The sequence below is a fragment of the Bidens hawaiensis genome, unplaced genomic scaffold, assembly GCF_021521415.1.
Source record: "Bidens hawaiensis isolate Kalapana, Puna unplaced genomic scaffold, B.hawaiensis_p1.1 tig00035917_1, whole genome shotgun sequence".
NCBI classification, from domain to species: Eukaryota; Viridiplantae; Streptophyta; class Magnoliopsida; order Asterales; family Asteraceae; genus Bidens; species Bidens hawaiensis.
Window position 1 is genome coordinate 139,120 of NW_027496255.1, and position 12,754 is coordinate 151,873.

The window sequence follows — 12,754 nt, forward strand, 5'->3', positions numbered from 1 at the left end:
ACGCATCACCTACTGTTAATGGGTACGCACGTTGACTACATGAATACGGCTCCTCGGTATTAAAATGGTACGAAGGCTGGGCAACGTAATGCGGGTCTCCTGATAAATGGTATGACGGCTGACCGTAATCATGTTCAGGATGTGACAAGTACGAACTGCTGCTAGGCGCCAAATACCAATCCGGTTGATCGTGCACAAAATATTCCTAACAAAATATATTGTTAACAAATCTAATTTCAGAAATTAATGACGACGGGTAACCCAAATAAACATGTGACGATACCTGGTTCAAATTTGGTAACGCCGCCCCCGTCATAATCTACAAACTCCGGCGGCGCAAGATTCAAATCCGGAATACTTGCCTCGTCGTTTGTCCTCGGCGGGCTCGGAAAATAACCGTCAAACATCCAAGACATTTTCTTGAGTTGGGAATTTGGACACTTTATATGTAATGTAGCAAGTAATTTATGTTTTGCATGCTAGCTAATGTATACTTTGTATGTTTAACTTTGTATGTAATGTAGCTAATGTATACCACCACAAGTCTAGGAATCAACCTAAATAATTGATGGTTGTAAACGCAACATTAAGGTCTAAACGCGGCGTGTTTTAGGACAACGACAGACTTCACCAATCAAATCATCCGTCGACATCGACGTCGTCAAATCAATCACGTCGAATAAACCGCCACGGTAAGGGCTAAACGCAGTGTCTGGTGGGGTGTGAGGTGTGGTTAGGAGGACCAAAAAAAATGAGAATGCTCTCGGACGCCAATTTGCAACCACATTTTAAGTTGTGCCATACTGCCATCAACCCTTTTATTTGGAAACGTTTCGGTACATGCAAGGTACTATTGTGCAGAGATATCAAAACAACAACAAAGGACAATGACATAATCAAACATGACAGGTTATCATTATTACAACCTTTTTCATAACTGTCAAATTATGTAGAACGTATAATCATATTTAATTAATAGATTATTTTTTAACTAAATTGTGAAACACATTGCTAAGTCATGGAAACACCTACAAACATACTTGGTCAGATGTTAAAATCAGATTTTTACTGATTCTTTAAAAAGACTAATTTCCTCTACTTCTATAAAAAAAACTTTGCATTTTCTCTAAAAACAGTTCATTTTAAAACCTGGTTGGGAATTATACCTCTTCTCCACTAGGCCAAGATAAAGGTTGTGTAATTAAGTTTAAACATTAATTATATTGTTTTCATAAAAATATATATAAATATTTTTAAAACAAATTTGGGTCCAACGGGGTGGGTGGGTGGGGGGGGGGGGGGGGGCGTTGACCACCTTCCTTGAAAGCCGACCCTGGGTATCACAAACACGCCCTTATGCGGTTAGTTTAAGGTTAATCTTCAATGATGACTTTGAGATGGCATCCTGATTTCGAAACTTATTTTAATTTTTATAAAATTTGGGTCCAACGGGGTGGGTGGGGGGGGGGGGGGGCGTTGACCACCTTCCTTGAAAGCCGACCCTGGGTATCACAAACACGCCCTTATGCGGTTAGTTTAAGGTTAATCTTCAATGATGACTTTGAGATGGCATCCTGATTTCGAAACTTATTTTAATTTTTATAACTTGATAAGAACGTGGATGGGCTATTGGAGCAGAGGATGTTGATATGAAAATCATTTTCCCCACAAAAAGATATAAATGGGAGGTCATATCATCGATGATCGAGGAAATTTTCAATTATTTAAAAATAAAAATGAAATCATCCGATTCCAGCGACTACACATGTACGCTTGACGCTTTTGATAGCCCACTCCCCGACCTTAACGAAGACTCAACACTTACAAGACCGACATGAAAAGGAAATAAAAGGCCCAGTATGTTAGGATTAAACGCACACACGCGAAAGCAATAATCGAACACGAGGATTAACGTGTTCGGTCTAAACTGACCTACGTCCACGTGTGGCAACTAGGTATATCTTTATTGAGTGACAATGATTACAAGTACATAATATGGTTTATATAGAAATTGAACTAGGGTTTGTAAATTATTGAACAAGAAATCCAAACCGGGCCGGGCTTCGGTCTGGCTACCCTACACCAGTCTGCCATTTGGACTTCAAATAATAAACCGGGCCACACAAGGCCTACGAACCCAACAATCTCCCACTCGGAGGCCTTGAGTACTCTCGTCTGCACTCCTGATGTGCTCCCACTATCACGATGTCCTTTGACTGATTTAACCTTCCTAACTCGTTCATCCCGAATCTTCACTCTGGCTCCAGGTTTGTTACTTGCAAAACGAACCTTATTCGGCCCATGAGATTCTGTGAACCGGACTTTGTCTTTCACCAAAACCGAATTCACTCCTTTCGGTGACATATCGACCATATACAACGAACACATTTTCTTGCCACGAGCAACCACGAGATTCCCTTTGACTACTTTCCACTGCCCATTCCCGAACTTAACATCGTGCCCTGGTCATCCAACTGCCCAACTGAAATCAGACGTTTCTTTAAACTTGGAATAACCCTCATGTCTTCTAAATTCCAAGACGTACCTGCTGAAGTTATCAAATCAACATCTCCCATACCCGTAACCTCCAGAATATCATCGTTCGCAAGTCGAACCTTTCCAAAATCCCCAACCTTAAGATTTAATCGTTTCACTACAATGAGTGGCATGAAACGATGCACCAGAATCCATCACCCAAGCATCAACGTTACCCTCAACACTAAGAACTAAAACTCATCACTAGTGACCCCGTCATCTGTGTCATCTTCTGTAACGTTCACCTCTTTCTTACCATTCGGACAATGTTCCTGAAGTGTCCCTTCTCTTTACAACCCCAGCATTCAATATCTTTGCGAGTCCTAGACTGACTCCTCTTCCTACTCCCACTGCCTCGATGTTTTCCCCTACCTCCACCTTCTGTGACTAATATATCACTTGATGATTCATCTGAATTTTTGCGTCTTGAATCTTCTTCAAGAATCAAATCCCTAATCCCATCAAAAGTAATTTTTGTAGACGAACAACAAACTGCAGTCACTGTTTGCGACCAACTGCCAGGAAAAGAGGATAGCAATAAAAGACATTGAACTTCATCATCAAACTTAATGCCGACTGACACTAAGCAGGAGAGGTTCGAATTAAGATTATTGATATGCGTTATAACTGACCCACCCTCTTTCATTCTTGTTGTCACTATCTCTCGGATAAGATAGACCTTATTCGCTGCCGAAGGCTTCTCATACATGTTGGATAGTGTCTCCATCATATCACGGGCTTAGGTTTCTTTCATGACGTTAAACGCCGCATCTTCCGACAACGACAGTGTAATACAAGCCCTAGCTTTCTTGGCTAACTTCTTCCACTTTGCTTCTGACAACTTTTCTGGTTTTTCATCCTCAAACATTGCATCCAAGTCTTTCTGACAAAGTAGCGCTTCAATCTGCATCTTCCACCAACCAAATTTCTGTACATCAAACTTCTGTATCGAAACCTTTTTTTCTTCTACCATGACAATGACTAAAACGAAAATCTGGATAAAAAAAGCAGAGATAGACACATCAATGGCACGAGCATGAACTTAACGGTTGTTCTACTGAACTCTAATCAACCTATTTAAACCTGCAGCGGAATAACGAACTGCAGATCAATAAAATGTTATTATATCAATAAAATATCAAAAGTCCTCCATTTAACAATAATAACTATTAACTTTTTTTTCATGATTATTATGAATAAGTGACATCAACAAATTTTTTTTTTCTCATTATATAGAAACATAGATATTATATCAACATAGCAGGTAGGCGGGTAACAAGCTGCGCCGCCACCCCTTTCTGAATTGCAAAAGTGTTTTTACGTCTATATATGAAAAGTGTGATTTGCGTAAGTATAACGAACATAAAACTTTTTTTTATATTATTGTTAAATGGAGTTCTTTCGAATTTTGGCGACTCAAATGAGTTCTCAAAGTGTCTTTATGTGTGTGTACTAGCTTTTCACGACTCTAGTAACATAATGAAAGATGTTGTCGAATATCCCCTGTCCGTTCCACATGACATATCTGCCTTGTCGCCGGTCAATCGCCGCTTCTCCTTTCCGAAGGTAATGATTTCACAGATTTATAGGATGAAAGTAAAGCGAGAGAGATGTTTCGATAAAGGGGGGTTAACAGCTAGCAGTAAAACTATATTTTTCATAAAAGAGTTGAGACAATTGAGCAACATAATGACCTGAATTAGAATATTTAGTATGCAATAAAACATTAGCAAACCATAAGGACATTACCAAGCTATAGGACAATGTATATGATGAAAAATATATACGAAAAATTCCCAATCCAGATAAGTATTCAGATTTCGCTTGCCCTTCGAGTTGCAGAATCTTTTCACCTTCCGCCTTCTCAGTTGCAGCAGCTCGCATTCTAGCAGATCGACGTTATTAAAGTTAGCATATTATTATCAAACATATCGTTATATCAGTAATTAGTATATCAGAGAATAAAAGTTAAAAGTACTTGCATATATTGATCTCATTCAAGATTGTTTCACATGTTGATGGGGTTCTAGCTATATCGACAAATCAATGTTTGCACAACCTGATGAAAACCATAACTGGACATCACCTGAAACATAAGAAAACATAACTGGTTATAGTTTTGCTATATTCCAAGGATGAAATGCATTCATTCAAAATGAGTAAAGGAAAAGTAATACAAGGAATTACCTTCCAGTTCCGATTCTCACGCATCAACAGCCTTTAGTGAATCAGACAAGTTGGCTCCCTCCATCTATCAGTAATTTTATAGAGTGTGTGATCGAGTTAGATGCTATAAACAATATCTATATGATTAAGGGTCCGTTTTGTTCACGAAATTTCAATGGATTGCAACTGAATTTAATTTCACATAGAAACGTGTGTCCGGTTGGTTAACAAAGAAACTGGAATCGCCTCACCCAATCGATTTTAAGAATTCTTCATCTAAGTGAAGGAATGTTTAACTTTCCGGTTAATGTTTTAACATTACCAAAATACCATTCACCATTGTCATTCACAAGACTTAATTAAACAACTTTCAGATTACTTTCTTCGTATTGACAACACCAGAAGTTCAATCAAATTAATTTGATCAACATAAAAATCATGAATTTATCGAAATCGCCATTATTTGACTCGTCATAAATGCCTTAGAAGAGGTTTTATATGGACCGTTTTAAATGTTGCGAAGATGCTTGTATATAACACCTACTAAACTCCATATGTCAAACATGTAACTATCGTTTTCTACTTAAAATTGGTTGTCTTGAGCTACTCTATCTTTCACTATATATGTGTACATGATGAAAAATTGTAAGAAATTATTATTTCAGATGAGAGTGAAGATATGGATATTGTATCTTCGACGATACCCTTGATTATCAGATTCTACCAACTCAGTTATTGAGAACAACGCAATAAGTTGACATGCTCAAATTAAACTACTTAGTAATAACATAGATGACACAACACGAATCCACCAGTAATCCTTTTAATCTAAGTATTGTTATTGACTATAACACTCCACGTGCCGCAACGCGCGCTGCGTAAAAGAATAGTTCTTAAATAATTCATTGGTCCAACAAGTAGACTGGTTATAAACTTGAAAGATTTATTATCTAATGGATATGGGTCAGAAAGCCTTGGTCTGTTCCCACCATTATAATAGGCCCAACTTCTTTTTTCTCCATGAAGTTGCAACCACACTCCCTTAAGATCTACCAGTATCTAGCGCGCACTTTGTAGGACTCGAACACACCACTCATATAAGGGATAGACATCTGATGTTACTAGGCCAAGAGGATATCAACATTTATTACACTAGATAGGTATAAGGCTCAAACCGGGTTTAAGGCCCAAACAGGTTCGAGTTTTACATAAGATTTTTAACATATGTAAATAACTATAGAAGTACAATATCTTTTCACATAATACTCTCTCTCCAGGGCGTACAACTCGTGTTTTCAGATTGAATCTGGTTGGGCTGGGTCAACGATTTTCAAACCTGTTTTTTGATCAAATCGGGTCTAGTTGAAAATGGGTTTTAACCGGGAAAGGACCAGGTTGCAACTGAGTTTGAAATGTTCGGGTCGTGTTTGACCTGCACTATAGATTAGATTAGTATTATTTTCTTTAATTAGAATATCACAAGATTTTTTCAACAATTAAATTTGCCCATGTTTCTTTCATGTTACAACAGCAATTTAATTGCAAACAAACAAAGCTATTAACATAAAGCGCAGATACACAATTAGAATCCAAATCACAAAGAAATTACAATAATAACACCAACAGCAATAGCACATACTTCCACATAAGGCGAGAAGCACAAAAACCGAACGAACAACTTCAATGATAATGAAAATAGACTAATTTATCACCCTTAATATGATAGTTAGAAGGAGATATCCAAACCATGAAACTTTTCTTCAGTGATTTCATCTAAAATACGACTCATTTCATCGGTTAGATGATTGGTCCAATCTCTAACTTTACCTTCTCTAAAGAAAGCATTATTCGATACACCCTCAACAAAAAACCCATGCTTATTAACCGCACTTAAGTTTTCAAAACCACATAGTTTAACAATTCCTTGAACCGCACCTTCGGCCTCTTCCTCCTTTGTGAAGGGATAGCCCAAGAACTTTGCAAGTCGCCTCACATTGTTCACGGTATCGTTTTTTTTTTTAATGATCGTTTAATTCATAATATCTTGAGTTTCAAATAAAATAATTATATGTGTTAAATTAGAAACTTTTTAAATCTAATACGTAGACTTAAATACATTGAGTTGAATAAATGGTTTAATTGATATATCATCATTAATTTATTTTTTATTTATTCTACCTATAGGAAATGCGCATGATCAGATACATGGGCGTTGGTAAAACTCGAGCGATACGAAGATGATTCGACAAGAAATCGGTCAGTATCGGCTGTGTTCGTTACAATATAGACACCATTGGTAAAATTTGAGCGTTAAAACCCAAAAAAATAATTCGTCAAATTAACATGTAAAAACATTAACATATAAGAAAACAAAATATTTAACACGATGTTTATTTGGTTGGTAAACCCGGGCGGTGGTAGAGCCCAAGTGTTGTGGTCCCGAGCATTGAGGCGGTAACTTGACACAAATTTAGTTGGTTTTGATTATGTATGTTAAGGTGCTGGAACTAAAAACGAAAAGAAATATAAACATTGAGGTGGACCAACGACCAACTTTGTTAAGGGGGGGGGGGGGTCCGTAAACTTGCACATTGGTAAAACCCGAGTGTTGTTAGTCATGGGCTTTAAATAAGGCCGCAAGTCTGCCCGTACTCGGATGGTTTATTTCAGGTTTGTTATGGTACCAGAACTGAAACAAAAAAATTAACGTTTGATAGGTTTCCATTATATTTATTATGGTAATTAAACTAACAAATAAAATTTATCGACCAAGACGGTGCCGCACGCCAAGTTGCGGCACCAAATTTCTCATTTATATGTAATAATAATAATAATAATTATTATTGTTGGTTGGATTATTTAAGTTTGGTGGGTGGTCATCGTTGGAGCAAAATAGAAGAAAGAAAAGAAAGACAAGTCAAATAATAATACATATACAATAATCATAATTTTGTGTGGCTGCTGACGGCCCTGCTGTGGTGAAAGAAAAGTGACGAAGCACATACATATATTATATTGCAATTGTTGGCTGGATTATTTAAGTTTGGTGGGTGGTATCGTTGGAGCAAAATAGTAGAAAGAAAAGAAAGACAAGAAAAAGACAAGAGAAAACAAGGTTAATTTTTGTTTACTTTTCAGTGAATATTTTTAATTATTTTTGTTTCATACTTGATTATGACTAGCTAGATACTTTATATTGCCTAGGTTTTGATTGATTACTAGTTTAAATTAATGGTTTGACGAACTATTATTTGATGTTGGTTGATTTAGTATTATGGTAAAGTTTTTAATTGGTTTGTTTATGATATGGTTGAGTAATTAAATCTAGATTATTGCTTTAATAATTATTCCACTTGTGTTTAATAGTTTTTGGTGATTGTTAGACGCATGATTAGGTTGTCTACTTTGTGTTTTCAACTTGTTTGCGATTTATGGTCGAAATAATCGTAGGAATAATTATTGGAAGTGGTTTAGATTTTATTGTTCTTTCACTAAAGAGGCCGGGAGGCAATTTAGTGTTGTGACATCTTTGTCTTGTGCGGGTTTGGGTAATAATTGCACGAGAGTGAGTTATCCTAGGTCCCTTAGATTATTGTGGTACAAGTCATGTTCAAATAAATTAATAATACCCCCTTTATATTAATATATATTGTATTCGAAGAGACCGGGAGGTGATTTGTATTTTGGGGTACCATAGTACTATTAGGTATGGAGAGAACGGGAGGTGATCCAAACCTTTAACAATTGAGCTTCACTTGTCATTAGAGTTCTAGGGTGTCGTTGGTGAGGCCGGGAGGCGATCTAGCGTACTTAAGATATTGTTTTTCAACCAAGTCAAGTTCGTTAGCTATTAAATTAACTAGTAGGATTCCATTACCTAGTTAGTCGTTTCTCATATTTGTTTTAAACCCAATTTTTTTATTAAAGTTTTATTTTTAGTTAATTTTTATTAGTTAAATATTATTAGTCTAAGTAATATAAAAAAATATATAAAAATCAAAAGAAAGTCTAGGTTAGTAGTTATTATGTTTAATAATTAGAGTTTACACATAGTGTCCTATGTTCGATATTCGTTCTTACTTGCTAGCTACATTGTGACCTGTACACTTGCCGATTGTGTGTGGTTTTCTTAGGTGAATTCGGTAAAATTTGGTTATTAATATTATATACGTTTTTCACATACCAAGTGCTTTGGTTATTAATATTATATACTCCAAGTACTTTTGATATTTTTATGTCTATACTAAAAAAACCTTAAAATAAAAATTGATCGGTATAAATATATGGCATAGAGTTATCAACTTAAAATTGGTCAAGTGGTTGTATATCACCCAGAAAATATATATTTAGTATACATTTATGCACGTAGGAATTACATTGTGACCCTGGTCATAAAAAATCTGGTTCCGCCAGTGACAAAGTAGATGACGTTTTCGGTTATATTTCAAAAAAAAATAATCCATAGAGCTCAAGTTAAGTAAATTGTATTTTAATTATGCATTTATAATAATATTTTGTTTGGTTATATATATATATATATATATATATATATATATATATATATATATATATATATCATGTGAGCCAACCCCGATTCGACCCGACCAGAACGACTGAACCGGACCAAACCAAAAAAGTTGTCTAGCGATTTGGCCCGACCCGAATGGCCGAACCGGAACAATTTTTTTTTGATATAATTGAATACCGACCCAAAAAAAATTTCCGACCCCTTTAAGAAAATTTCCTAGATCCGCCACTGCAAGTGGATAAGCTTACTTTCAATTAAAATTATAAATCTAATTACACTCGAATCGAATTCCAATTATGCTCAATTCGAATTTTAGTTACGCAATGTTATTTTGGAGATTTGTAAATGTTTGCAGGTTTTGAAAACAAAGTGTATTAATTCGCAAACCCTATTATATATCAATCACGCTCAAATCTAATTACGCTACGAATAAACGAATCCAGATTGACTAAAACAAACTTTTCATCTGACATAGTGTTTGAAGTTTTATATCAACCAAATCGCATCCTTATTCCGATCAAAAGCCCTAAAACATCAGTTTGAAGTATGAAAAAAACTTAACTGAGTTAAGTTTTTTTTACGAATGAAAACTATTAGTGTGAAACGTGAGACGATGACAGCTATTTTTTGATATGGGATTATTATCGGCCAACTACAAAAAGGAAATACTTAGCATAGTACAATAATACTCCTTCATATCGTTTTTCAAAAAAATTATGAAAAGTAGAGTTGCAAATAAAACGAACTAAACCGAACAAGTGGAAAGAATTATTATCCAATGGATATGGGTCAGAAAGCCTTGGCCTATTTCATGACATGAGCCTACCTCCCAACATTTTCTTTTTTTCATGAAGTTGCAAGTTGCAACCAATATTTTCAGACCCGGTCCGAACGTCGACCCGGACGCTTTACCGGGTCAAAGGTCAGACCAACCCGGGAGGGCGGACCGGTCATCGACCCGGATGACGTAATAAATAAATAAATATATATAGGTATTGGATCATTTCAGAAGTTTATATATATATATATATCAACCTAAAGAAACACACCAAGATACACACTGTTAAATTATTATATTTATACATTTTCTGACATACATCTCACCTAAAAATAAAATATCCCCAAATGGCCAAATCCAAACGCAAAAACCCTCTACCGTGTATTTATAGCCGGAATAAACAGAACCATCGCCGGAACGGGAAGAAGAGGAAGCAGATCGATTTGTGAGTCGAAGTTCGATTGATGATGGAGACTGCATAATCAACCTTCAAATTTCAGATCTTGTCTTCTCATCTATTAAGCACCGACTGAACAAGTATTATGCTACGGGTTGAGATTTGAAGTACGACTGGTGAGGAAAGAACATCACAAACAAGAAATGGGTATTTTTGCTATATGGATCTGATTATTTGAAGAACAAAAAACAAAATCGCCGGTTCACCCGCCGGGTCACTGGGTCCGGTCCAACCGCCGCCCGCGTAACCCGGCCGGTCCATTAGAAAACGGGTTTTACACCATGACCCGGACCGGTATAAGCACCGGGTTTCAAAACATTGGTTGCAACCATACTCCCTTAAGATCTATCTAGTGCTCATTTTGTAGGACTCGCACGACTTTGATAAGGGATAGACATCTTATGCTACTAGGCTAAGAGCCTAAGGGGCTGTTTGGCACAAGTATGCAAAACCGCTAAACATCAAACTAGGCTTGAGCTATATCTCGAAAAACATAACACCTATTGTAATACAACTTGTTCACTCCATGACTGAGTTCATTGAAGCTTCAAAAACTCATTTGCATTAACATGTCAGCCAACATCAAGAACTGTTGTAGCATACACTAGGGGTGTTCATGGTTCAAGAATTGTTCAGCATAGACATGATTAGCTTTCAATAATTTAGTGACTATATTGCAACTTTGTTTTCATGATGATATCCTTTTTCTTCCTGGATCATATCCATCTTCATATCCCCTTCACTACAGAAATAAAAAATATGATTTTCAAGCGTAATATAAAGAGCCGAATCTACTAGCAACCCAATAAAATAAAATGAATATTTCACCCTAAAAGTCAATTAAATGATCCAATCAATCAGTTTACCTAATGAACGTATTCAACATATGTCCCAAATGAATATCATTAAATGATTAATATATATAATGCAATCATACGTCTACCACAAGACAAACACCAAAAATAAAAACTATGGTTCAGTGGCATAATGTCTCCAATAAATTATGACTAAGAAATACTTGAATACTATTAGCCGGGTTTTATATTTGTTAGGAATTAAGAGTCAATTTCAAGAACATAAAATGAATACATGAGTACCTTTTATAGTTTAAAGATACTTTTCCAATTCGCCCAAGCTTCCTGCAACAAAGTCAACACCCTTTTAACTGAACAAAAAAATAAAAAATTAGATTTGTAAGTTCAATACATAAAATAAACATAAACCGCCGCAATAGTGCGGTTAAAACGACCCAGTCTAAATTCATACCTAGAATTCAAGAACAAAACTCAATCGTGAAGCATGCATACACCCACAAACCCATGTTGTTGATTAAAGCACAATTGCATACAGAACCCTGGTTTAAGTAGAGCAATTCAAAAAACCTAACCTAGATTCATACAATCATACCCAAACACCACTTAACAGTACCGATAACAAAAGTTTAATTTTGTGTCTTAAAAATCTAATTTTCAATTTAATAGTATAAAGTAATGTATCTTCTTTAAAACTATAAATCTTGATATGCGTATTTGCCCAAGTGAACGGTTACAAACTTATCACCTTTAAAGCCACTAAAACATTAGAAATCAAACTATAGGTGAACAACCACTAAGATCTAAATGAATTAAAGAAAGTGAACTGCCCAAGCATCATCCAAAACAGCCACTCATAAAGCGAGACTATAATTCATTTAAAAAAATCCAAAACCCAAAGGAAAGAACACTGCAAGAGTTTCATCATACACCTAACAGGGAAAAATAGATAGACAATACCTTCAAAACGAACCTACGATTCTGCAAGCGACACCTGCTGACAGTACATGCCGATTCTGCAAGCCACAAAGAGCCGAGATTCAATCAATAACAGCACATGCCGGTTGACGCTCAAAAGATCGTCATTGCTTCTACGGCTGCCAAACGGAGGGCATAATCGTTTTGACCAATATGATGAATTCTAGGGGTGTTCACGGTTTGGTTTGAAACCACGAAACCGCCCAAACCGGCCATCTGTTTGGTTTCACAACGTTGTTAGTTTTCAAATTTGCGATAAACAACTTAACTTCTGCAAATTCTTGAAAGATGAACTTATATATATATATATATATCATATTTTACTTTGGACATTTTGTATAAAAGTGCAACAATATCAAACCGTGAAACCAAGTTTGGTTCGGTTTAAAAGTTCTACGGTTTGGTTTCGGTTTAAAATATAAAAAACCTTTACTCAAGGTTTGGTTCACGGGTTCACGGTTTCACCTAAAACCCTTGAACACCCCTAATGAATTCTCATG